The sequence below is a fragment of the Camelus dromedarius genome, chromosome 10 (genome assembly GCF_036321535.1).
Source record: "Camelus dromedarius isolate mCamDro1 chromosome 10, mCamDro1.pat, whole genome shotgun sequence".
Classification (NCBI taxonomy): Eukaryota; Metazoa; Chordata; class Mammalia; order Artiodactyla; family Camelidae; genus Camelus; species Camelus dromedarius.
Genome location: NC_087445.1, coordinates 13,306,780 through 13,334,521, shown reverse-complemented (window position 1 = coordinate 13,334,521; position 27,742 = coordinate 13,306,780). Strand labels below are relative to the sequence as shown.

General features: G+C 37.2%; 1 long non-coding RNA gene across 2 annotated transcripts in view; it reads right to left on the bottom strand.

Moving 5' to 3' along the window:
* LOC116152585 (uncharacterized) overlaps positions 1–27,742 on the bottom strand; it is a 590,777-nt gene that overhangs the window by 362,585 nt on the left and 200,450 nt on the right. For both annotated transcript variants that reach the window (XR_010382861.1, XR_010382862.1), the window contains exon 2: positions 11,661–11,757. This is a non-coding gene — a long non-coding RNA (uncharacterized LOC116152585). The remainder of the gene's footprint in view (positions 1–11,660; positions 11,758–27,742) is intronic.

The following is a 27,742-nucleotide window of genomic DNA, read 5'->3' as shown; positions in this document are numbered from 1 at the left end:
GATTAACGTGTTAAGCACGATCAGGGATTTTCATTTTTCAAGTACCCCAATAGCTGTACAATTATGAGGACATTCAAATGTGATAAAACCTCCCCCCTCATGTTTTATCCTTACTGGTAATCTCAAACATGGAACTGTCAAAACATTCTGTGCTAAAAAAGGCTCTTGATGCAGTACTCTATGATCTTTTTTTTTTTTTTCCTTTTTCTATTTTGTGGCTCTCCTATAGTTAGAAAATAGAAAAAGATTTAGATTGGGACAGTAGAAAAGAAGCAATATAAAAGTTAAATAATGCAATATGATAAACCTTGATGGATACAAACACCTGAACTCCTTTTATATATTTGTATAAAAACTGAGAATACTTAAATTCTTAATAATTTCATATGTATAATGATGGGGATCAAAAATGCATACTGAGAAGTCTATTCACATTTATTTGGTAAAAAGCAATCAGCAGCTGTATCTAAATCAAGACGGTTAAAGACTGTATGTTGTGAAGGCAAAAAGGGGTTAATTATAATCTGTCTGTGTTTTTTTAACGTGCATTATCATTTTAACATCTTTGAAAGTTATTTGTTATTAAGCTTTCCGATTACTTTACAATTCAGTTGTTTGCCAGAAATTGATATCTTTGACTTTCGTTAGGAAATGGGCTGCAATAAAGTTCAACCTGAAGTATTAACAACAACGACAAAAAGCTACTGTTACATGGGAAAAGGGGGACAGCTAGACTTTGTTAGGAAAACAACAGAGAGCAAGGGGGGAAAAGGCATGGTGCCCAACATGAATGAGGCTAATAATAAGACCTAAATTTTCTTTCATGTTTCAGTCCCCTTAAATATTCAATACAGGTAGGCTCTCACAGTATTTCTATTAATATCCTTCAGGTGTAAATCAATGAAATCATTAGGCAACCAATCTTCTTCTAGCATCTGAAAAGAATGTCATTAAAAACAGCCTACGTTCAAATCCTTTTTCCAATGACAAATCAGTAGTCAGAACAAAAACCTACACATGAAAGTTCTAAAGGAAGAAATTTGACAGTAGTGTTGGGATGTACTGAGAAAAGTCTTGTGAAAAGTCAGTGATTTGAGTGAGAATAGAGAGTCACCAAAATCTCACAGTGATGCTGATATTCATAACCAGAGTGCAAATAATGGATTTGGTTTAAGTCATTTTATTTAAGCCATCACACACATCATTTATGGCAGCACACAGTCATCATCACTTAATGGACAAGGAAACTAAAGGTCAGAGATGTTAAGCTTTTTTGCAGATGGTCACATGGAACCACACTACAATGGAATAACAATGAGTTCTCCACTCCTTGGAGACAGTGATTTTCCTGTTTGACCTGAATTCCTTAATCTGTGAAATAGTGATAATAACAACAATCACCAAAGGTTTTCTTTTTTTTTTTAAGAGGGTATTAATGAGATAACATATGTAAGGGGCTTGATATATTATCTGATGTATGATCAACTATTATTATTATTATCGTCATTATTATTTTCATCATATAATTGGGCAGTCATATATGAACACACTGCATTAGTCAACTAGGACTATCAAAACAAATCCCACTGATGGGGTAGCTTAAACAACAAAAATGTATTTTCTCACAGTTCTGGAGGCTAGAAGTCTGAGATCTAGGTTCTGGCAGACCCATTTCAGTTGAGGGCCTTCTCCCTGCCTTGAAGACCAGCGCCTTCTCACTATGTCCTCATTCAGCCTTTCCTTCCTGGGTACACACTCCTGTGTCTTTTCCTCTTCTTTCAAGAGCACCAGTCCTATTGGATTAGGACTCTATCCTTACGACCTCAATTAACCTTAATTACCTCCGTAAAGGATGTATTTGTAAATACAGTCACACTGGCTAGGACTACAATTTATGGATCTTGAGGGGATGTTGTCAATTCACAATATTCTGCCCTCTGCAGCCCCCAAATTCACGTCCTCTGCCTTGCAAAATACATTCATCCCAATGCAACAGTACCACAAGTTTTAACCCAACCCAGCATCAATTCCAAGTCCAAAGTCTTTATCTAAATATCATCTAAAACAGGTATGGGTGAGACTCTAGGTATGATTCATTGTGAGACAAAACTTCCCTCCAGATGAGAACTTGTGAAACCGGGTAAGTTATGTGCTTCCGAATACAGCAGTGGAACAGACTGGAGATAGAGAATACCATTCCAAAAGGGAGACATCAGAAAGAAGAAAGGGGTAAAGAGTCCCAACTAAGTCCAAAACTTAGCAAGGCAAGTTTCATTAGTTTCTAAGGCTGCAGAATAATCTGCTTTAGCTCTATGCTCTGCCCTCCAGGGCCATCTGGGTAGAGTCCTGCCTTCCAGGCCCACTGGGGCAGAGGCCTTACCCCTTCTGCCCTTGGGCCCTTGGTGCAGCCCCTACCCTTTTGGCCATGGGTGACAGCCTTGTCCCTGAAGTCTAGGCTAATATCTGAACCACCCTCAGGTTCATTCTTCACTTTTCTTGAAGGATGGGGCATGTTCACAGCTGGATAGTGGACAGCTCTATTGTCTTGTCCTGCAGAATCTTAGAAGTTCAAAAACCTTCCTTTATTTCATAGGGTCTCTGTCCCCTTTAGTCCAAACTAGCAGTCAGTGTCTATACTAACATAATCCATCTCTATTCCCAATTTCTGCTGAGACGGCTGATTAACTTCATGGATAATCTCTTCATGAAGTAACTATCCAGCCACGACCTTCATGTTCTCCCCAAAAGGCTTTCTCCTTTTCTGCAATATGGATAGGCAGACATATTTTCCAAATCTTTAAATTCTGGTTCCTTATGCTTAATTATTCTTTCTTCAATTCATCACTCTCCTCTTAAATTTATGATAAGTAGTATATACTGTACAGTATAACACGCCTTATACTATTCACATCTCCATGACTTTGCCCAACCCATTTTCCTCGGAACATATAAAGCTAATAAATAAGACATCTCAGGCAGAAATTGAACCACCAATTAGGGACTGTTGAACAGCAAGGACACTGTGCTTCATCATATTTATGTAAAGACAACTTATATTTAGAGACAAGACACTTGCTTTTTTCATTATTTTTCTGCACTTATTTCAGCAAATCTTATCTTTGTAGCTGTATTCCTTTTATAATTCCCTGGCAACACATATGGTGCGAAAAGAGTGACCACGGGGGTGAGTGAGGAGGAGTGCCTTATGGTATGTAGTTAGAAGGCAGCTCGAAGACTCTCAGAGGGCTGACAGTGAAAATGCAGCACACAAGGAGATCATTCACTCCTTCCTCCACTAGGACCGCACTCAAAGACCTACAGTTCCATTCACCTGGAGGATGAAGTCATCCTTCACAAACTGACTTTCCCAAATTGCTACATCCTATTATAAATCCTCTATTTTCCAAAAATGCAAAAGAATCTCCTACTTCTGCTCATGCCACATTCTTTCATATCCTTGGGCTGCCATGCTTTTTCATACATTATTCATGCATTGAATGCTCCCTAAAAGTCTCTCTCCTGTGTGTAAAGACTCATATTTCCAGCTGCAGATTAAATGGTATCTCCTCTACACCATCTTCCCTGGTACCTCTAAGCAGAGGTAATCACTCCCCCAACTATGCCTTCAGAGAATTTTAAACTATGATAATATAATTGGCTATTAGTCTACAGGTCTGTTTCTCCCACTCACATGTGATGTCTTGAAAGCAGAGGTTCTATCTTACTAACTTCTCTATCTTCAAGGCTAAGAGTATAGAAGGTACTTAATAAATGTGTGCGGGACAAATGAATGAAGGACTGTGGTGTGTTTTTGTCCCCACCCTCCTGATTTCTTCTGAGATAAAAGCTGGTCTTTACTAAGACTTGTAGTCCTCTACAGCCCAGTCTAGAATAAGAAGCAGAATAAACAGATCAACTTCTCTTTCAACCTTTATAAGAATTAAGCTTCCTATATCAGTGCGACTCCGCATTGTTTGCGGCTGTTGAACCTGCCAATAGTTGTGAAACCAATCAGTATTTTTCACTCTACATGAGAAAATCAATATAATTACAAAAATCATTTCTGAAGTACTGTGTTACATGTTCTAATTACTCTGCTGCCTCTGCTTTTAGTCATCTTCCTTCCCTTTATACAACTACTGATGATTGTAGTTTCAAAATCCTACATGTTGCTAGTTAGCTACTGCGCAAAACTGTGTTTTCTCCTTCCTGAACACAGAGGTAGGCTGTATATTGCAGCCTCTAGCCAATGGAACTTAAGGCAAAGTATGAAACACCACTTCTGAGCCTGGCTCACAAGCTCCCGCATGTTTTCCTTACGTCTTTTCCTATTCTGCCAGCTAAATGAAACTTAACAGCGTGTTCTGGAAATCACATTTTGAAAATAACAAGCTGCAAAATGGGAGGAGCCCAGATTTTGAATCTTCACTCGAATGAGAGTTGACCATGAACCAGCCCCCTTATTTTTGACTTTAAATGACTAAAATAAAATTCTATTCTGCTTAAGCTATTATATATATATTTTTGATTTGTTGTTTGTTTGTTATCAAAGCTAGTATCATCTTAACTAACACAGCTGTTTGACTTTGGTTATATGTCAACACATTCAGCAGGGCTGCAGCAGCTAATGACATCATGAAATAAGCCCTAAAACTTTGTATGTGCCTATGTGTAAGAAATTGGAATAGGGAAGGTGATTTGGTGAGACCCTGGCTAGTGGCTGCTATAACCATGAAGGACTGCTGACAGACCTTCCATTACTGCCGACTGCCCCGACATAACGGACAGCTCTCTGGCAGCCTGTGCTCCTGCTGTTTGCAAAACTTACTTTGAATATACAATGCCAATTATGGGGACTGAACACATAGAGATTTTGATAGGTATCTACACAGTTATGCAATTAATTTTATTTATGCACTTTCTGCTTTAAATGCCCCTGAAAAGAAGAAATTGACTAATGCATCTTAAAAGGAACACTCATATTTACCTCTTCACCCCAAATTACCACCATTCCTTCCTCCTTTCCTCCTTCTCACACACAAACACACACACACACACACACAAAGAGAGAGAAGGAAGGAGAAAAGGAAATGAAAAAAGAAAGAAGAAAGTAAAGTTGAAGGAAAATAAGCTGATGCAGTAATAGAGTTCAGTGTGGATATAAAGTGGCAAAATTCTCTTGAAAGTTCTCAAGTTAGTCATTAGCTGCAAAAGCAATAAAAAAAAAAGTTTAGAGATTGTGACTAGTGCCAGACAAGGCCTGATACTTCTAAATTCTAGGACAGCAGGGCATTTATTAGTATCCAGATATATAGATTTAATTATGCTGCAATCACAATTTTACTGTCATTCTTCAAAACTGAGAAGAAACACATTTTTCTCCTATTCTCCATGATTGTGTGATATAATTTGGAACAATAGATAATGACACCACCACAAGTGCCTCCTTGGCACTTACAGGATGATGATACTGTGTAATTAAATTATCTAATACTGTGTGATAGGCCCAGGCAAGAGAAATTATGCTCCCTAAGTTAGAGAATAAATCTTCAAAACTACACAAATACTCATACATATAGTATGATTGTTCTCACGTTCTCAAGAAGTATCTCAAACTCTTATCATTTCATTTCTACATTAGGATACACCCTTCACTCATTTATTCATTCATTTGATACATAAGTCCTGAAACCTATTACACGCATCAAAAATTTTTAACTCAGATAAAATTAACAGCCTATATATTATCTATTAATTTCTTCAATGAAAAAAATGACAGTAAAATCAACTAGAGAATAATAGCATTGCAAAATACCTGGGTGATATTTATCTTCAAAGGATTGACCATTAATGTCTGCATAATCCAAAAGGCAAATATCCAACAACCTCAAAAATAAGCCTGAAAATGCTTGAAGGTAGGGAGCCTAGGGAATGATGGAGATCTGGGAATATGTGTCCTCCCACCCACCCTCAGCAGCTTCCTGGAGAAACAACACTTGGGAGGAGGGCTTTAAATCTATTTTTATTTGAAATATTTTTTGAAACACACAAACACACTATATACTCCTGCACCTTTTCAAAGTTGACATCCAACACAAATTTAGAATATGTTTGTATAGTTCCAAAGCACATAATTTCTGGCTTATTAAATAATTGATATATGTTTTAAATAATACGTTTCGTAAAACCTGTGAGATATAGGTATTTCAAGATTCCATCTTATAAGAGAGAATCTGAAAGAAGGTAGGGGTGGATGAATAGAAGACTGGTCAAGTGATAGGCAACAACAGGTGGATTAAGACAGTAGCGTCGCCTTAAGTTTGCCATCTGTAAGAAATAAGGTGCTCCCCCTTCATTTCTTCCTTAAGTATACTATTAAAATAAAGACAATAGTAAGAGTCATGTCTTTGTATTGTAAAGTGAAAGAGGAACAACTGTGAAAGGGGAGGTGGGAAAGGAGAACTGGCAGAACAGAAGAGGAATCTCAACTGGACCACGTTTAGGAAAGAGTACATATGGAAACTGAAGATTTGGGAGTTATTTCCTTGAAAAACACCTGATTTTGTACACCATCTTCACTGCTAGGCTATAATATAACAATAACTGAGAAGCAACTGGAATAAGTAATGGGGGTCGCAGCGAGAGGCACCAACTTGCATTCCATTATGGAAATGACCAAGACCCAAAGAACCGTGCAGCAAAAATTGCTATTTGCAGAGGCTATGGTATCAGAACCACCTGGGTATGAATTCCTGTCCATCCTCTGCCATTAACTAGCTGTGACATGATGAAAAATTCATTTAATCTGCCAAGTTTCTCTCATCCAGTTCTCACACACAACTGAAGTAGAATCTCCATGAAGCATTTCCTGATCTTTGCCCTTCTTCCCCCTCCAGTAACACTGAGACATTTTCTCCTCTGCTCCTTGCCCCTAAGACTTCAGCTTTATACTATTATACTCAAAAGTTGGGGCTTTTTAAAACTTATTTATCTTGCATACTAGAGACTGAGAAACTGGAAGACTGAGCCTTCCTCCCCATTGCTTAAAACAATGGCTGGCACAAATAAATGCTAAGTAAATGTATGCTAACTAAATGGTTGCTGGATCAGTGACTAAAGTGTGGTCATTATACTTATTTCAGTGGTATAAGGAATTAAATGAGATACTGTGTGTAGCCTAGTGAGTTGAAAGTGCCAGCAAGGATGCTCAGAGGTAGAGGAAAGTATCAAGGGAGGGACAGAAAGAATGACTAAATAGTGCCCTCGTAGCAGCCAACCAACCATGAGCTACTGTAAGGCACACACTAAGCATGCACTCTGCTAGTCAGAAGGTCCACAAACTGTAGTATTAAGAAGCAAGATAAAAATCCAAAGAATCTGAGTCTAGGACTGAGTGCCGATAAAATCGTCAAACAAGTCATTTGGTAGAGAGCATTCTCTGCAGCAGAACTGCAGTTAAACAGTAACTCAAGACTCAACTGTAAAGCTAGGATAACACTGTGTCCATAGACACCAAAGCATTCTTTGGCTAGATGAAAACAACTATAGATTTAAAATCCTTTAAAATAAAGATCCAGCAAGACATACTAAATGTGAAAAAATAAATTATAGTTTTGTCCTGCAGGCAAAATGAAGACAGACCAGGTGAGAGGTTGGGTGAAACGCAAGGAACAATGAAGAAAATCTCATAGACTGTGTAGATTTGAACATTGTTATCTAGTTATCACAAGTTTAAGAAGTCCACTTAACATAGTCTGTAGACAGTTTTATTTGGATAGCCTGCTGTGTGTGTGCATATGTGCGTGCGTGTGTGTGTGTGTGTGTGTGTGTTATAAGTTTACTTTGAATATCCTTAAGCAGGGAGAGGACTATGAAGTTCATCTTAGGGTTCATTAATCCTATTAATATCATATATGCCTCCTTCATACTATAACTCCATAAAAGATAAATTTAGTAGAAAAGAGATTTGATAAAAGTAACACATTTATAATTTCTCTGGAAGGACATGGACTGAAAGGAAAACAGAGCTAGAGGAAGTTGGTCAGAAGAATAGTATAAGGAGTAAGAGGGGCAAGGTAAGATGCTTCAAGTCTAGATACACACTATTCAGGTAACCACCACAGTGTTCTTTATAGGACACCTGTGCTTCTTTTCAGCTAAGACTGACTTCCCACAGGAGTCACAGTATGCCAGGAATTCATGGCTAACACATTTATCCAAGAATGCATTCATTCATTAGGGTATATCTTCCGCCATGTATAATGGCTTAATGGCAATGGATGAACAAGTGAAGCTTATTTATCTTTCACACAACATTTAGCAGAGAAGCCATCCTGGACTGTTTTGCTGTATATATTAAGCCAGGAAACAAGGCTTCTATGTTGTTCTACCTTCAGACAACTGTCCTTGATTGCATCATACAAGATCTCTCAGCAGGAAATCCCACACCACATTCATTTTCCAAGTTACTAGAGGAAGAAGGAGAAGCATGCACATGCACCCTCGGAGGACATGACCTGGACATGGCACAGATCACTGTAGCTCATCTCCCATTGGCTAGAACTTAGACACTTCACCAAACCTATATAAAAAGGAGACTGGCAGAATTGATGAGAATCAACAAGCAACTGGTGAAAAACAACAAGAATCTATGGAAAATACTTGAGACTTTTTTTTCCCCAGAAAATTTCTTTCTGAGCAGTTTTGCAAAGCAGATGAAATAGGCCTGCTCTACTGATGCCTTTCAAAGTCCAACTCAGCAGGTGATGGCAAATTAAGTGTTCAGGAGCTTAAACAAAACAAATACAGGCTGATTGTTTCCATAAGTGCTTATGCTGCTGGCGGCCATAAAACAAAACTTTTCATGACTAGAAAATTGAATTATCCTAGGATTAGAAAGCTGCTGTAGCAGTTGCACAGCGACGTGGTGCCAAGATTGAGTTCTGTCCCTGTCATTTCCTCATTTTGTACCTTTGTAAGCCAGTAACTCCTGTAAATCTATTTTTATTAATCTGCAGAATGGGCATATTAACTATTGAGAAGGACTACAATCAAGATTTGATAAACTAATACATATGAAAGCAACTGGTTATTAGAAGGTTTTCAATAAACGTTAGCCAACTCAGGTTTCCTATTGTTATTAGCTGAGACAGTGTTTTTTTTTTTTAACTTATTTGTTCTATCAACTTCTATGTTCTTGTAAACATTTTAAAGCATGAGAACTATTGGTCTAGAGATACAAATATGAAAAAGCTCATGAAAAGGCACATTATCTTACAGGTAATATGAACAAACCTAAGATAAATGTTTGTTTTCCTTGGCTTGATAATTCGTGAATAAAATGTTTATTTTCCTGGCATGTACATACAAGTTGAGGCTTCCTCTAATATCCTCCAATCCCTTCATGAGTCAACCCAATCTTCTAAACCAATTTTCTTTATTCTGGAAGATTCCAAGGAATTACTGATGAATATTTGGGGGTCACATGTTATCAAACCTACAAGCAAATCTAGAGATAAAGCTACTGTTTAAAATCATCAGCAATGTTCTAAGCAGTAGGTGATTTACACATTTTTTTTGTAAACCTTAAAACGTCTGCAATATAACTGTTATGATCCTCATATTATGATTAATAATACCGAGATTAAAAGAGGTTAAGTAACTTGAACCCGATCTTAAAAGTCAGCAAGATATGAAGCAAGTATGCAGTTATTACAAAGAAAAAGCAAAAAGAAATGAGGGCCTAAGCAAAGAACACTCTATCCCTAACAAAAAACAATAAATGTTGAACTCATGCAAAGCTAGATGTAAAGTGGGAATTTGGGATTGTTTGTTTAAGAGTTTCTGTTCAAATGCAAAACCCTTGAATTGAGAAGTAATACAGCACAGGAGAAGTCACAGACAATTTTGCAGGTGTTTTCAGAATGTAAACTAATTGAAAATAGCTTCAGTAAAGAATGGCCTAGATTCCCTTCTCACGGTGCTATGGGGGAGCCTCTAATTATTTACGTTGGAGATTCTAGTCTAATAACTTCATTGCACTCATTAATTTTATAGGTTCTTACTCTACCATAAAAAAGTGAAAACACACATTAGAACTAAAGGATGATAGGAAGTTTCCTCTCAGAATCTCGAAAGCTGTCTGTCTTTATTTTTCCATTTCACAACATACAAAGTGAAAATATAATCTTCAACTGCAGGCGTGCTATCTGCTCCCACAAAAATGTCGCCGATTATTACCAACACAGAAGCAAGGCTGAAAGCATGAAGTCCATGAGAGAACGCTTTATAGGTTCCCAAGGGTGTCACTGTTGAATAGCCCAAGCAAACCTGACTCACAGGGACACAGTGGGCATCGAGTTTGCAATCAGTAGGGATAATTTGTTTGAAAACTTTCAGGTAAGAAAGCTAGATCAACTAAATCCAATGGTACTGCTGAATCCTTAGGATAAAAGGGCCTGTGTACTGCCATTTATAAATTAATGCACCTGAAGTATGCTGGTATTCTAAAGGTTTCAGTCAGCCATCCGCAACTGCCCCAAACAAATGTCTTCAACATAAATAAAATACATTTGAGCCTAACTTTAAGTAATGTTGAACGGAGAGAATCTTTCACACATTAAACACTCCTTTAATTACAGATCTTCATGGACAGACCTAAGACAAAATAACAGCTTTGTATTTGGATAGTGGTTATATCACAGCTACATGTGATACGTCTTTGATACGGCTTCTATTTACTGTGCCAGGCAGAATTATAGGTGCCTCCCATGTGTTATTTCTTATTTAAATGGAATCTTGCAACAACCTCATGATGCAAGTAACAGAAAAGGGAAGAAACTCAAGTTGAGTCATATACCAGTTATCCATAAAGGAAGAATTGGTACCAGTTCCATTAAACTATGCTCTCAGCCACGCCAGGGTATTTGTACAGAGAAAGCCTACCACAAATTTTCATTTTATACCAAAGGTGAATGGGAGAATTATAGCACACATTTCCTATGTCAGTATTTCTATAACGTTCAATTTCTTTGAAATATCATCATCTATGTGAGTAGTCAATAACCTACAGAAATCTTTCTCTTTTCAAGAGCAGTGAAAATACAAAAGAAATTCCTTCACTTTGGCTTTCTATTTGAAGGAAGGTAATTATGATTCTTTTCTAATCAACAGTTGAAAACTTGAGGGTGGTGCCCTCAGCCTATGTTAATCCTTTGGCTCCTCACTCATCACAAATGCTGGAGGCAGCAGGATAGCAGAAGCAGTAAAGCACAGAGTCAAATCACTCTTGTGTCATTTACTACCTGCATGATCTTAGATGAGGTTTTCATTTCTCTGAACTCTCATTTTCCATATTTGTACAGTGAGAATAATAATACTCACCTCCTATGGCTGTTGTATTGACATACAGACTAATAGAAATAATAGAAACACATAGTAGGAAATGAACAATAACAAATCTGAGTGCTCTATTGTGTGCCCCACTCCTCTTAAAGAGCCAAAAAAATGATCATTGCAAAATAATAAAAAAAGAGTTGTTTTTGAAACCCAAACTTATGTACTGGGTTACAAACCTTCATAATTTTTATTTACACACACATCTATTTCTCATCACATTCTCCAAAGGTCAATCTGATATAATAAGAATCATTTCATCTTACCACAACACAAAGCAATGTCAACACGGATGTTCCAACTTCATTTGGGGTACTTCACATGTAAGGCTTCTACATCTTGAAACATTCTCCAACGGATTCTCTAAATGAAATGAAACAAAAACTCTTGAGAACATGGGAAAAAAATAAAACTTAGTGCCTTCCAATAATGCTCATCTCAAATTGTTCATGTCATTTTCCATCTGGCTGCTTTTCTTCGAATTCTGAAAAAATAAATCACATATGTATTTCTAGACTGCAGATTCACAATCCCATCTGATATACCCATCCCTGATGACACTACTGCTTGCATTTTTGGATAATGGAATTCCTTCTATTTATTTTTGTAAGTCAATGGGTATTCTTAAATAAATATTAGAAAATCGTAATTAGGATATAAAACAACTTTCACATTAAACTATTTTTACTCAATCTGTTTCGAAATAAATCATCTAAATACCAGCAGCAATATAAATGATGAAATTATGACAGCAATCAGGTGTCATAGCAGGTGTATCAGAGAAAAAAATAATTTGAATATTATACCTTTTCTTTTTAAGATGCTTGTGGATGTCCTTCTAAAAGATGTAAGCATAAAATAAAACCATCATATCATATTGAAACACACTTAGTCATCGTCCCTAGTTATTTAATTATATTTAATAATATTTAATTATTATGAAAAACATATAACTTTATATGTGTGTGTAGAACATATGTATATATATATTTATTCTAGCCTTGAAATTTTGCAAACTGAAACCTCATTCATAACTTTATGAGGTATTGTGCTCTGTTGAAAAAATGTGGCAAATTTAATGGTTCCTAGTCTTATATGTCTCTCTTTCACACACACACACAGACATACACACATGCTCCTTACAAGTCAAATTTATTGCAAGAAATTACAGTGCAATCATATAAAATACAATAAAATCACATTTATTCATCAGCCCAGGTCTATCTTTTTAACAGTTATATCGGTTTCATTACAATAGACTCCTCTACCAAAAAATTAAATAAAATCTTGGTTATGCAAATCACACTAATGAAAATACTGAAAACCTGATTGTGTGAAACATCTCAAGCTTAAGGAGGCATGTCACAGTGATCAGTTTTAAGTTAGTCACTTTTGAACAACTTCTATTGCTTCACTCTCCTTGTGGCTTCCTGGATTTCTACTTCTGCAAAAATAGTATTTAGAAAGGTATTGGATGGAACAAGTGAGTCTCTCTTCCTAAAAACTAGATGAAAATGAGTCTACCGGGTACATCAAACAGTACTGACATCTCGAGTCCTCTTGATGGGTTCACTTCAGGTACAGACTTTGAATAAAGAAGGCTGCTCTAATTTCCCTCTCAACAGAGGTCAGGTAAGAGACTTCTGTCAGGTTTTAAGCTATAGTTTCATAGCTCCCAAAACAGCATCCATAGTCTATATTGAGATTTCAGGGCTGGGTCTCTGCACACCACATTTCTCTTTTGTCAGCTGGCTTCCTGTTAGGTTCTGAATATCAGGCGCTGGAGAGAGCTTGGGGGGCAGGGGAAAGGGAAAAGGGGACTCCCTACTTCATGTTCATTCACTGCCAGCAATGCCTTAGTAACCATCCTTTACTCTGTTCGCAGAAAGCAGATTCTGTCCACAGATTTTTCAAGCTCTTCCAGAACCAGCTCATTCTGTCCTCTCAGGGGTGCCACACGGATTGCTGGCATCCCTTCCTGAAAGGTCTTGAGTTTGTGGGCCGTAAGATCTCTCCACGGAGCTCCTCAGATACCATCGCTGGTTGCATAGCACCATCTCCAAGAAGTTTGGACCTCGGAAATACAGGGGCCCTCTTCCAAGTTCCTAGTAACCTCAGATCTTCCTTTTATTCCCCAAACCCTAAGGGTGGAGCTGCTTCCTGTGGTCACTATCTCTGCACAACACCAGGGGTCCCTTCTTCTTCTCTGAGTTCTCCAGCAGCTGTTTAACATAACTTTTATATAACATCTCTGTGTTAAAACAACAGGTGTAGCTTCTGCTTTCCTGACCAGATTCTGTTATAGAACATATATTTTATTTTTAGGCTGGAGGTGGGGAGGATTAAAGAATCTAACATTCCTTGAGATATTTTTTATTTATTATTTAACCTCCAAAAAATCCTACGAAACAGGTATGGTTAGCACAAGTATTTGTATTATTAAAAAGAGTGATAACAATTACTGAGTTCCTACAGTATTATTATCTTTGCATATATTATATTATTTAATATTCATAAAATTCCTGAAAAGGGAATATATTAGATTCGTTTTAATGGAAGAGAACTGAAGCTGAGATTAAATTATATGTCACATTTTAGACATCTAGTGAGCCCCAGAATTGCAATATATGTGGGTGTGTGTTGATGTGTGTAGTACAGAAGGTTTCCCTTCCCTTCTGCACCTGGAAACCACCCAGACTGCTGATGGAGGTAATGAGGGATGCCATGCATTGGATAAAGACAGATCTTTGCATCTGGAGTATGGAGGAGAGGGTCCTGCTGCTTGAGATATACTGCCAGTGCTTTTACTTTGCCACTTATACACTCAATCGGATAAGGCCTGGAGAAACTCAGCTTATATAAACAGAGACTTCAACATATCATTTTCTCCGCTAACCATGACTTCTTGTGTTTGAGATTAGGAAAGCGTTAATTCTTCCTAAACTGAGCCATCACCGGTCTTCTCTACCATGCATTTTTCATGCCCAGTTTCTTAAACACATGGTAAAGACCCACTCAGCATTTAAATACAAAATCAAAAAGAACTAATTTCAAAATCTTCACACGATTATTATGAAATATATGGAAAGACACAATGGTATAGTCCTTATAAGTGAATTAACTCAAGCCAGTGGTTAAAAGATGAAATGATCCTATGTCACTATCAATGTGTCATGGTCAGTGTGTCACTGTTAGTGTCACACTGAATGATGTGAGCACATGGGGAGTGGTGAATACAATAGGTCTTAAATCAGACAATACAATTACAGAAACAAAAGGTGATTTGTCATGGGTATCTCCGGGGACACCTCAGGCTATAGGAGGCCTTATGTAACTTTGGGTGGAGATGGGAGAAAATGCACTGGGAGCATGAAATGGCTACCAGTATCAACGTTACAATGCTAAACAGGAAGATGAGCTGTCTATGTGCTCCTGCCAATTCTGGTGAGTTTTTTTGGGGGGGGGGAGGGTTAGGTTTGTTTGTTTGTTTGTTTGTTTGTTTGTTTGTTTGTTTTTAATGGAGTTACTAGGGATTGAACCCAGTGCTAGGCTTTTATTTATTTATTTTCCCCCAGGCTGTCCTCAGGGAGGGGGCACAGCCTTGAACCTGGGGGCTCTCTTCCTCTGAGTACAATTCCTGGGGAAGGATTCAGCTGTGAGCAGCCAGCAGGCAAGCCTCCCTGCAGCTGCAGAGGAAGTGCCTGGGCCCTGAAGGGAGACTTGGGCGGGGCTGCATCCACTATGGGCCTCCGGGGCTCAGAACTCTTTGTAATTAAGTGTTCAGAGAGATGCACACTGTTCCCTACTCTACCTCTGAGCTATACCCTCCCCCCTCTGGTGAGTTTTTAACATTTTCAAATTGGACTCTGATTTTTATTAAAATAAAGTGATAGGTTTTTGTCTTAACAGCGGCCCTGCTTTTTACCTGCAAAATAAAGTGGTGGGACCACAGTGGTGTTTCCCAGACTCCTCTGCATAACAATTGTGAACCAGAAGATGCCAAAACAAGTCATGTAGTGAAACTGGGAAATGCTACATAGTCTATGCATCTCTTTATCTGAGATTCGCAGTCCCCTTAACATAACAAAGGTTATGAGGATCCAACAATAAAAAAATTTTAAGATGTTTAACTTGTTTGAGCAAGGAGTCCGCTCCCTCTGTTTTTTCACAACGCCATTGCTTGAGATGATAGTGTTACTTTGGAACAGTTTGGGAAATGCTGAACTTGGTGCTCCCTAAAACCCCTTAGGACTCCAGGATATTCTGTAATTTCAAGTAGAGTTGCAGTTTAAAATTGGAGGACCAAATGCGACTGTGCCCTAAAACAGCTCTTAGCTGCCTCTGTATTTCAGGCGTTATTGTCAGCATATTCAGGAGCCCAGTGGCTGAAGGCCGTGGAGAATGGCCTATGACTCAGATTCAGGATGTAGTAAGCATCATATTGAAACAATGTGTGTGTGTGAAGCATTCCCTGGGAGGTACACTCTACTTACCACCATTTCATTTTTAGGTCAACGAGCACAAGGGGAAATTTTCTTTTGGAAAGATCAGGGAAGAAAAGGAGGAACGCGGGAATTAGCGACCTGCCCTCGAACAGTGCAATGCCAAACTGCAATATACACACTGACGCAAGTAAAATCTGCCAGAATTAGGAAGCATTACCTTGGAGGAGAACCAGAATGAAGATGCTGTACCTGAAGTAAACATTAACGTTTTATTTGATGGGTATGTCCATTCTTGTAGCGCAGCATCCCTTAGATTCTCCTAAACTTTATGACTCTTGTTTGTATATCATCTGCCTTTCACAAGTGAGGCTTCACAATTCCAGGTGGCAGTACTAAAGTACATGCTTAGATATCTCCCAATATCTCTCATCTGTGGAATATAAACTCTGAGTTTATACAAGTATAGCAGCTTCCACTTTCAGGTGGTGTAATATTTCTTCACGGTTTTTTGTGTTTTGATTGGTTATATCACTTTATATGAAAAAAAAATCACCATAAAAGAGGTGAATCTGAGAAAATAAATTTACCTGAAGATTTTAACATTTAGTTACACCATTTAGTGGAGAATGCGTTCTTAGCTCTCTTTGCCCTAGAATTCCCACCACTTCCCACTGCAGTCCAAATTCCACCAACCTGAATAGAAATAAAGATGCTACTATTCATTTATTAAGCACCTGTTACATTCTAAGCAATGAACTCGGTTCTTTACTTATGGTCCTTTAATACTTATAATAAGTCTAAGAGGCTGGTCCTATTATCATATCCATTTTATCAATGGAAAAACTCAAATTCAGACTTACATAAACATTCTCAAAGCCAGACAGCTTTTAAGTGGCAGATCTTACAATCAAATCTAAGTTTGTCTGATTCCAAAGTCTAAATTCTTAATGATGCCACTCCGTTGTTAATTATTTTTGATACAATGCAATCATAGTAGCAAAAAAAAAAAAAAAAAAAAAAAGACCAACCATTAAGGCTCATGTCATGTAATCTGCCTGAACTCTCTACATTTAATATGGGCTGGGTTCTGGGACCCACAACTGGGTCCACAGTTGTGTCTAAGCATTGCGATGGGATTGACCTCAGTGGGTAGGATGCAAAGCTGAGGAAAATCTAAAGATAATGTTTAATGGTGACCCTGCAATAAAGAACCAAACTATAATGAGAAACAAAGCATCTACTCAAAAGATCTAGACAAGAAGGTAGCAAATGAGTTCAGAGAGCAAAGAAATTACAATGATAGCAAAGTAGGTTTGAAGTAGTGGCAGTGGGACCTAGAAAGATCTCCTGAGGCACTGGAGAGAGAGAGGTGCAGATGCTTTGTAGAATGCCTACAGCCTCTCCTGTGAGAGGAGAATGTTTTAAAAAATATTAGGTAGATCTGACCGGATATTGAGGCCTTCAGGAATTGCCAACTCCTTTACCATGCCATTAGTTCTGGATACAGTGAGAATAATCCAAATACTGTGGCTAAATGGGAATCAAAGGCTAGGAGTAAATTAAAGAGTAAAAGATGTGAACAAAATAAAGGGAAGAAGAGACAGCTGGTAGGAGAACCAAGGAGGGCAAAAATGCCTCAAGAGACAAGAATTAGGTCTCCTCCTTATTCATATTCATATTATCTCCCTTCTCCTGCCCTCCCTCCTGTCCTCTGTTTCTCTGTCACACACACATTGAACAATGAATCCCAAGGTTCAGTCTATTATATTTATCTCACCATTTTCTATGCTTTCACACACACACATATATACACACATATACATATGAGCAATTCATCTACCAGTCCACCTCTGTCAAATTTTCAACAGCAACAGAGTTCTATGACTGTTTACAAACAGCTACTGCTTTACAACAATATTCTAACCTTGGGAGAGAGAATAGATGTCATCTAGTGTAATGAAACATAAAAGACATTTTGGATGTTAGAGCTCCAACTTTTAATATATACCAAACACTAAAAACCGCAATTAGGGGTTGGCAATAACCATGTGCGTAAATATAGTGTACATCTCAAAGATAGTAATAGAAATGTTTCTCCTAGGGTACTTTCAGTGCTAAATTTTATGTTTGCAACAATTGAATTTTAAATCTTTAATGCTGGTATTAAGATATTCAGCATAAGTGAATTAGATTTTTCAAAATAATCAGGCTTAAAAGTAACAGAAGTATACTTTTTAGAAGAAAACAGTACATATAAATTCTACTTTAATGACCATATCTTTCATGTATTCAGCAGTGACTAAAAGAGACAGCAAAAAAAAGAAATGATTTGTATTTACCAATAGAGGATTGGTTAAAATGAATCATGGCAAATTCATCGCTTAGAAGTTGTTATTTTAAATGAGTGCGTGTGTATAAAAGTACAGAATAAAGTATAGAAGTATCCCAAAATGTTAACTGTAGTCGTCTGTGGGTATAGGAAAAACATGTAACTTAATTAAAAAAAAACTCTATATGATCTATTTTTTGGTTATAAGCATATATTACATTTATAATTGGAAAAAGTATATACGTAAATCTAACTTATAAGTAGATTACAAGAAGACTACTTTCATATTTAGTATTCCAAAACTGTTTTTATATAAAGTGATGAAGGCTGAATTACCAGAACAACTCATATTTCTAGAATATGTTGATGTAATAATCGAAACAGATTTATTAATCCCCTCATTCATTCATTTATTCATTCACACAACACACCTTTATGTAATATTCACCACATGTCAATCACTTACCTCCAGGTATACAGATATGGAGGAGGAAGCATGTCTGCCTTTAAGGAAAGCCATGAAATCAGAAGATGATGGAGAAAGATTATACTCATATCCATTGGCTAGGAAGTATTTTGATATTGCCAACAGTACAAACCTGACTTTATACTGGCAGGTTAGGAATAACAGTGGAAGGCATAATTCTTTAGATGGCTGTCCAATCTAACAACCATACGATCCCCAGCAGGTCTGGTTTGTGGCAAGAATGGACTGAGCACTACAATGCATGTAGGTCTGTCTTCCCTTCCTCATTTTCACATCCTGGCAGGTAGCTCTTGGCTTTCTAGCTCCCAGCAAGCCAATGAGGACCTGAGGCAAACCCCTGGCCCCAGCAGAGTCTGGGGTTTTCTCCATTTGGGATATATCTGGTTCAGGATTTCATAGCCAGGGAATCCTCAGAAAGTAATCCACAAAAGATAGCCCAAGACTGTATTTTGCATGTTTATTAAAAAGGAGTAACTGAGTCAAAGGAATCATCCACAGCCTCTCCTTTGGGCTGAGGAAAAGATAGGATATGCACTTAAATCACAATTTATAATCTTAGAACCTCCTCCAACCCCAGTGGAGCTATTTATCATCTCAGTGTAAATGTCGCCCAGAAAGTGAAAATGAGCCTTCTGTAATGAGAAGTCTGTACACTGGAGCTATAAACAACTTCATGGAGAGCTCTGTGCCGAATTTACACAGACTCAAGCCATCGCTCAGGGTGAGGAAATCAATGACAGTACAGAAATCTGCCACTGAACCTCAAGAGATGCCTCGTTTTCTGTGCTTTGCTTTCCTGTAGAGTGTCTCACTCCTGATCAAGTTCCTTCCCCAGGGAGCGCTAATAGGTGAATGTCTGCTTTGTTCTCTAAACCAGCAGGATCAAAGGGTGCTCGGCAGAACGCTATTCTGACTTCCTCCGAGTGTTGCTATCCCTCTACCATTACTTCTGATGCCACTTAGGAGTCTCTTTCTCAAATTCTTCAAAATACTTAACAAACTTTAAGGAAAAAAAATGCAGTTCATTAAAAACAAGCAAACAAACCAACATCCGGTGCCAAGGATTAAAGAATGCCCCATCTACCAAACAAGCACAATACTGGGGGTGGAGGGGAGCTATGTTTATAATAATCATTTCCTAAAATGTCAGTTTCTGAAAAACATTAGCCAATATTTACCAGGTAGGAAGCCCTATCTTATGCACTGGATCTGTGAAAACAGTCAATCCTCATGACAGCCTCAGGGAGTTCGTAGCATAGTTAGTCACAGTTTACGAAAGGAAACTGGGGTTTAGAGAAATTTAAGACTAAACAATTTCTTCAAGGTCATGAAGGGAGTAAATGTCCAAGTTTTCACTCTCCTACATTTTGATCAAAAATTTTTCATTTCTGATAGAAGTGCCAAGGTAGCAGAGTAGAAAGAGTCACAGCTTGCTCTTGCCCACAAATACACCAAGAATTACATCTACAAACCCACTGATTCGCACAGAACACCTACTGAACTCTGGCAGAGTGTCTCTCGCTTTGAAATACAGGAGGATTCTCATAAAGTCCAATAAACAACAAGTTCATACTGTATAGTACAGGGAACTATATTCAGTATCTTGTAGTAACTTATGGTGAAAAAAATATGAAATGAATATATGTATGTTCACTAATGACTGAAGCATTATACTGTACACCAGAAATTGACACAACATTGTAAACTGACTATACTTCAATAAAAATATACATATACTAAAAAAAATAATAATTTCTCATTTCTAGACCAAACATAGTAAAACCTTTTGCCTTTACTTTTGAATGTTCTTAAATTATAAAAACCAAGAAAAAAATATGTATTCTAACATCTTACTTAGCACAAATACCCATTTGTGCTATTTCCTTCCAGTTTTTCTTTCACATGTGCTTACTAGTATACAGCTGAAATTATCATGTGCATGCAAATTTTCAAATATTTTACTATGAAAAGTTTCGAACAGAGAGAAAAGTTAAAGAATTTTATAGTTAGTACCCATATACCCAAAACTACATTTTGCCAATAAGATTTTACTATATTTTGTTTACCACATATCTATCCATCCATTACAAACACTTTTGTATTCCTCCCGTTTTTTCTTTTATATTTCATTATAACAATTGTTGTTGTGTCACATCATTTTAACTGTTCGCCAAGTCTTCTAAACATTCATTAGTGTGACCCATTCTCCTTATCTTACTTTCCATCTTATTTTACATTAATCCTAAACACACTCTCATTACTTCCCTTAAAATGATCTACCTACCCACTCATGAGGTCATGTTCAGGACTAATCCTGGAATTGTACTCACTTGAACCCCAGCACTGTTCTAGGCACATAAAAATGACCCATAAACACCTACAGATTGATCATGGCATTGACCTGGATGACAGGGATAGAGGGAGACTATAATGGATTATTATTGTTATGATGTTATTACAATCTTTTCAATAATGAGTCGAGATTATACCAGACACTACCTAAATATCAAAATCATAATTATTTATGATTTGCTATAAATGTAAAAGATTTACACTTATTATAATATCCCTAAGTAACATTTTAGATAATTAAAACTTTACTTAAGCCTATATGGGGAAAGGCCAGTATTCTCACCCCTTACCTGTTTCTGTATCTCTAGTCTGGGTAACATCAAAGTATCTGAAATTAGAAAGGAAAAGTGGGTGCAACTAATCCAATGTTCTAACCCACACAGAAATCCTTTCCGAGGCACATGTATGTAACTGATGATGAAATGTGATCCAAACACATTTAAAGATTTCCTAGTGACATTCACATTATTATCTTCTTTCAGTCAACAAATTTATTCAACATCCACTCTGTACAGATACTCTACAGGTGCTGGAAATGCAAAGATATATAAATCCTTTCAAAGAGCTCACACCACGAAGGACAATTAGTGAGATATAACATAACATCCAGTTTGGAAATGATATGGAAGTGCACCGTGTCATTGTTGGAGAACAGAAAGGGGCACCTAACCCAGCCCCCAGCATTTGCGACTAGCAGAGGAAATATGCCAAGGAAAGCTTTCCACAGTGGTGTGTGAGCCCTACCTTAAAATCTAAGTCAGAGCTGACCAAGGAAAAAGGTATAGGGAGACTTTCCCAGAGCAAGAATTCTAGCGAAATATTGAGGCAAGATGCATCATGATTCAACATGGAAACCTCTAAGCAGGTCTGTTTTTCTCGGCTAGTTTGAGATAAGAAAGATGTGAAAGATATATGGGCAGGGTAAGATCATTGAGAACCTGATATACTCCACTGAGAAACCTGGACTTTATTCTCTAGGCATGAGAAACCACTGAGGAGTTTCAAGCAAGGAGTGACATGGTCAGACTCTTGCTTTAAATAGATCATTGTAGAGACAACATGACTAGTTAGGAAAACTTGCAACAGACCAAAAGAGACATCTTGGGGGCCTGAACCAAGATAGGATCAATAGGAATGGATGGGAGGAAACAGAATAGAGAAACAGGTGAGATTCATTTTTGGTCTAATCCCTAGGTTTAGCAGTTTAGAGAAAAAGATAAGAAGTTAAATTTCAGGTAAATTGATTAGAGATGTTATGAATATCCCTCATGGGGAGTGATCTGGGATAGGGGCAGGAAGCAACTGGAAAGAAAAAAATCTTTGTAGTGAAGTTTTTTATTTTGTTTTGTTTTGTTTTGTTTTAGTTAGCATTTTTTTCCAACACCTTTATTATGGTATGATTCCTGTACAGTAAACTACACATATTTCAGATGTACAATTTGATGAATTTTGATAGATGTACACACCAGTGAAACCACCACCAGAATCAAGATACCTAACATTTCCATCACTCTCCAAGAGGTGCTATTTTTGAATTCCCAATTTATCCCTTCCCACCTTCTTTGTCCCCTGGTAACCATAAGTTTGTTTTCTATGTCTGTGAGTCTGTTTCTGTTTTGTAGATAAGATCATTTGTGTCCTTTTTTTTTCAGATTCCACATATAAGTGATTTCATATATTTTTCTTTCTTTTTCTGACTTACTTCACTTATTATTTCTTGACAATGTCTCAACGGAGCATCCCACTTATGATCACTGCTGTGGGCTGAATGTCTGTGTCCCTTCAAAATTCATGTGTTGAAACCCAAACCCCAAAGATGATGACATCAGGAGGTGGGGCCTTTGGAAGGTGATTAGCTCCTGAGAGCAGAGCCCTCATGAATCGGATTAGCACCTTTGTAAAACAGAGATCCCTAGTCCCTTCAACCAGGTAAGGTTATAGTAAGAAGGTGACCATTAATGAGGAAATGCATCTCACCAAATACCAAATCTGTTGGCACCATGACCTTGGACATCACAACCTTCAGGATTGTGAGAAATACATTTCTATTGTTTGTAAGCCACTCAGTTTGTAGCATTTTGTTACATTAGCCTAAACAGACAAAGGCAATAAAGAATATAAATTTTTAAAATAGAGTATAAGACAGCTAAATCATCTCTCTTTTGGAGATAAACTGCCATTTTGAGCATCAAAAACATTAAAGGGTAAAATTGCCATGAATTTCAATCTAATAAAGTAGATTTCAGATTTTATTTAATTACATCATTATTTAACATAAGAATTTCAGCGTTAACTTAGTATTTCTTGGCCCATAAGTGAAAAGTGATTAATAAAATCTTCACATAAAAAGTGATCTGAATATTTTTGTTCAAATCAGAACATACAAATCAATTAATGAGAATACAAATATCTGTGCCCTCTTCCTTTTAAAGTAAACAAACTGATATCAAGATTTTATTTCAAGAGAATATCCAAAGAAAAGCAAATTCCAAAGTATACTCAAGCATAAGGAAACATTCATTCCAATCTCCTACATATTTCAATCACTGGACAGTGAGCATTAGTGATTAGAATCATGATTCTGTGTCACTGCAAGTTTTGTAAAGAGATTATTTAATTATTACTACTACATCATGCTTCCTAAGGAAAGGACATTTATAAATGCACACTAGAAAAAAATTAACTTAATGAGAGTCAAAGCAGCAGTCTTCTCTGCTTAACTTAGAGTGAGTTGAATTAATGAGAACAGTTCAGCCACTATTTTTTGTTTTAGTCACTTGGGCTTCTTTGTTTCATTTGTACTACCTCAAAATACCTTTAATCTTTATGCAGTGTCCTTACCAATTGGAAGTAATGATCACTCTCCCCTGATCAAACAAGAATAATGTACAAGAAAAAAATACAGGTAAATAAATATAAATATAAATATAAATATAAATATAAATATAAATAAAAATAAATATATCTACTTGGAAAAGAAATTCTCAGGCCTGAATCTGTCTTCATAAGGGTTAGATGCGGGAAATTTAAGTATGAATTTCTCTAGACAGGTTGTTGGTGGGAAGCAAAACTTGAACGCTTCCAAAGCCAGTTTGATTGACTCCCAGCTTTATCCCACTGTATGTTTACAGGAGCTCAACGCCACAGACCTATTGATTTAGGTAATCTCTGCATAGATGGAAACCCTCTTTCAGCATCTTCTCCAGAGTCTGGCTAGAGGAAGTTGATGGGTAAAGCCCTAAACCCTTCTTGACATAAAAGTTGAGAAGGAAAAGTTATTTTCTCTCAAGCTTCTGCTGCATGTTCTTACCCTGTGAAATTGAGAGCTCAAATAAAATGACTAGAGTGTGGAAAGCAAGGTTTAAGAAAAATAGTATAAGGAAGGTTGAAAAGCAGCCTAAGGCCCCTTTGCTTTTGAACGACGGAGAACAAATGGTTAGAGGATCACGTGATGATGTTGAGTAGGGCTGTTCTGATTCCTTAGATGCAGACTCTTTTCCAAATGCTTCCATCCAGTATCTAACATGATCTAAACATCAACTTCATCAGGTAGGTGGAGGAGTTCCCCCGCCCCCAGATAAAGCAAGACTGGAGTCAAAACTAGCATTTAAATAAGGAGCCACCATGTGTTGATGATACATTAATCCCCACAATCACTGTGTGAAGTGCACAGTGTCATTCCTATTTAATAAATGAACTGCATGGAGATAACAAGTGACTTGGTAACTTAAATCACTTAGTATATACAGATTTAGGGTTAAAAAAAATCTAAGCCTCATGACTTGTAGCCCTGAGTGTGTGTGTGTTTATGTGTATGTGTGTATTTTCAGTATACCACATTGAAAGAGTTGAATGTATTTCATAAAGGTAACGAGGAATCCTTAGGATGAATTGTTTTCAATCTTAAGAAGAATTCTTAAATAAGAGTCAAAAGCAGCACTATATGAAAAGAACAATAAATACATTATATTGTCTTTCCCTTTATCTAGAGGGGGCACACTTTTAATTCTACCCACTTACTGATTCATTACATTGAGTCCTCCCTCAATCTTGGGAATACAGGAACAAACATATAATAAGAGTTGAGTATGTGCCCAGTGCTTATTTTTAGCATTTATCCTCAAGATTTTACCCATATTACAAAGAAAAAAATGAGGCATAGGGAGAACTTTGCCCATAGCCACACAGTGGGACTGGACCTTATTTCAGATGCCCACCACCTCACAGCAAAAATCTTCTATCACATGAGTCCCCCAGAGTCAGGTCCTGTTCCCACTTGCCTTCTGTGAATCTGCACTGAGGACTCATGGTCCTAACTCCACATTCCAAATTGAGGGCTTAGCCTAGTTCTTACACCTAACACAGTTGACAAATAATTATTCTTTCCTGACTTAGGAAAATGGCATGAATTAGAGCCTAAAGAAATTAACTAAAGGAATATTGGAAGGAAAATCAGTGTTGGAGGACAGCAACTATTCTACCACTAGGCTCAGAACCAATTCCTAGGGGACTGAAGAAAATGAGAAAACTGAAGCCAAAGGAAAGAATCCTTGTTTCATATCTGGAAGTGAATGTGAAAACAATAAAATCGAATGTTACCTGGGGCATCCCTTCATGTTTCAGTCACCTTTGCTTTCCAAGAGAGAAGCCAGGTGCATGGTGGGTCACATGACTACTATTTAATGCCTGACTTCTTGTTGCCCACATCATCCCTTCTACTCCCCTCGGCAACAAGATCGACTATTAGTCTGAGGTGACCGCGGAGACCTAAGAGAAAAAGCTTATAACCCATGTGCATAGTCTTGTCAGACAGGGTTAGGATTGATTTCTGATAGACATAGAGGCAACAGGGGTTTTCATATCACTTAAAATGTAAGATGTGTGGCATACAATCTGTTTCTTGTTTTTTAACCCTCCCTTTGTTTTGAGGAATCTTGGACTTTATTTTATTTCATTTCATTTTTACTTTTGTTTTTTTAATTGAAGTATAGTCAATTTACAATGTTGTGTTAATTTCTGGGGTACAGCACAGTGATTCAATTATATATAAATATATTCCTTTTCATAGTCTTTTTCATTATAGGCTATTACAAGGTATTGAACATAGTTCCCTGTGCTATACAGTAGGACCTTGTTGCTTATCTATTTTATATATAGTAGTCAGTATCTGCAAATCTTGAACTTTTAAAACTCTTCATCTAAAAGAGAGAGAATTAAAGAAGACTTATGCAACTTACACAACATTTTTCAATAAGTTCTAGTAAGTTTCATCAAAGCCCTAATATTATTTTAGGTATACCTGCTCTGCTTTGAGCAAGTAATATAAAGGTATTAATGGAGTCACATTCCCCAAATTGAACATAGGATTACACTCTCAAGTTTGTACTACTTTGACAGCCCAAATAGCATTTTCAGTCATACTTTTATCTCAGTATTGCAATGGACTAATAAAGTCAGTAAGAATATTCTAAGAGCAGAAACCAATTTGCAGCATTTAACACATACATCATGTATCACAAAGAAGCTGTCAATGTGCAATTGCTAAATGGTTAATTGAGTAAAATAATCTTTTAGACTTAAAGAAAACAGACGCTGAAGTTTTGCTCTAGAAGTTGACTATAAAGATACTCCCTTTCAAATACTAGAGTGAATGGACAGCCTCTCCTTTTCCTTTGTTACAAAGCCTAGTTCCTCTTTCATCCCATTACAAGGAACTGGGAGCTGAAGCAGCACAGTTGATCCCAAGTGACTTTCTCAGGACTAAATCTCAAGTAGGGCTTCTTCAAGTGTTCCTTGTTAAAGTGGAAATCACACTGCAATGGAGTTAATGTTCATTTGCTTGTCTTACCTACAAGACTAGAAGTTTCTTGAAGGTAAAAAATAATGTCACACTCACTTTTGTACTTCCTAAGCCCATGAAAAGGCCTCGCATACAACAGGCAGGGAATGGGTCAGATCTCACAAGTCCCTTTTAAGTATAAAATTTCATGTCCTTTTATGATTCTACAACTAGTTTTATTTTCAAAATAGAGAATTTATGTGTTATTGGTACTTGAATAAATTTTGAATTGTTAAGCACAACTTTAAAGCTGATAACTTGAAAAAAAAAATGGACATGGCAATCAGCTCTCTGTTATGATCAAACCAGAACACAGTGCAATTAAGGGGTGTGCCAGTGGGTAACAACATTTTTCTATAGACATGTTGTCCCAAGAGAACACAAGTGAGCCTTGTCAGAAGTCAGAAAAGGAAGAGAATGTGGCAGCACAGGGATGTAACATATGCATTCATTCATTTAATCAAGAGTTATGTACAGATCTTACTCATCTATGAACAAAGACAAAAATACCTGCCCTTGTGGAGATCACATTTTCATGGGGGAATATAAATAAAAAATAATAAACATAACATACAGGGAAATTATTTGCACATGAGATGATCAACCAAGATAAAAGTTTAAAAAAAGCAGAATGAGGTGTATTGGAAATCTTACAAGAAGAGTCAGTTTTATACAAAGTGGCCAGTGGATGCCTCATTGCAAAGGTAACCTCTGAGTAAAGTCCTCAAAGGAAGGAGAGGTACCTGAAGAAATGTTCCAAGTAAAAGTCACAGCAAATCCACAGACCTGAGATAGGCAGTGTGCCCAGGGCAGGCAACTGGAGTTGAAGTAGAGTCAGCAAGAGGAATAAAAGTAGGAGATAAAGTCCCAAAGGAAATAGACTATCATAGGTCGTT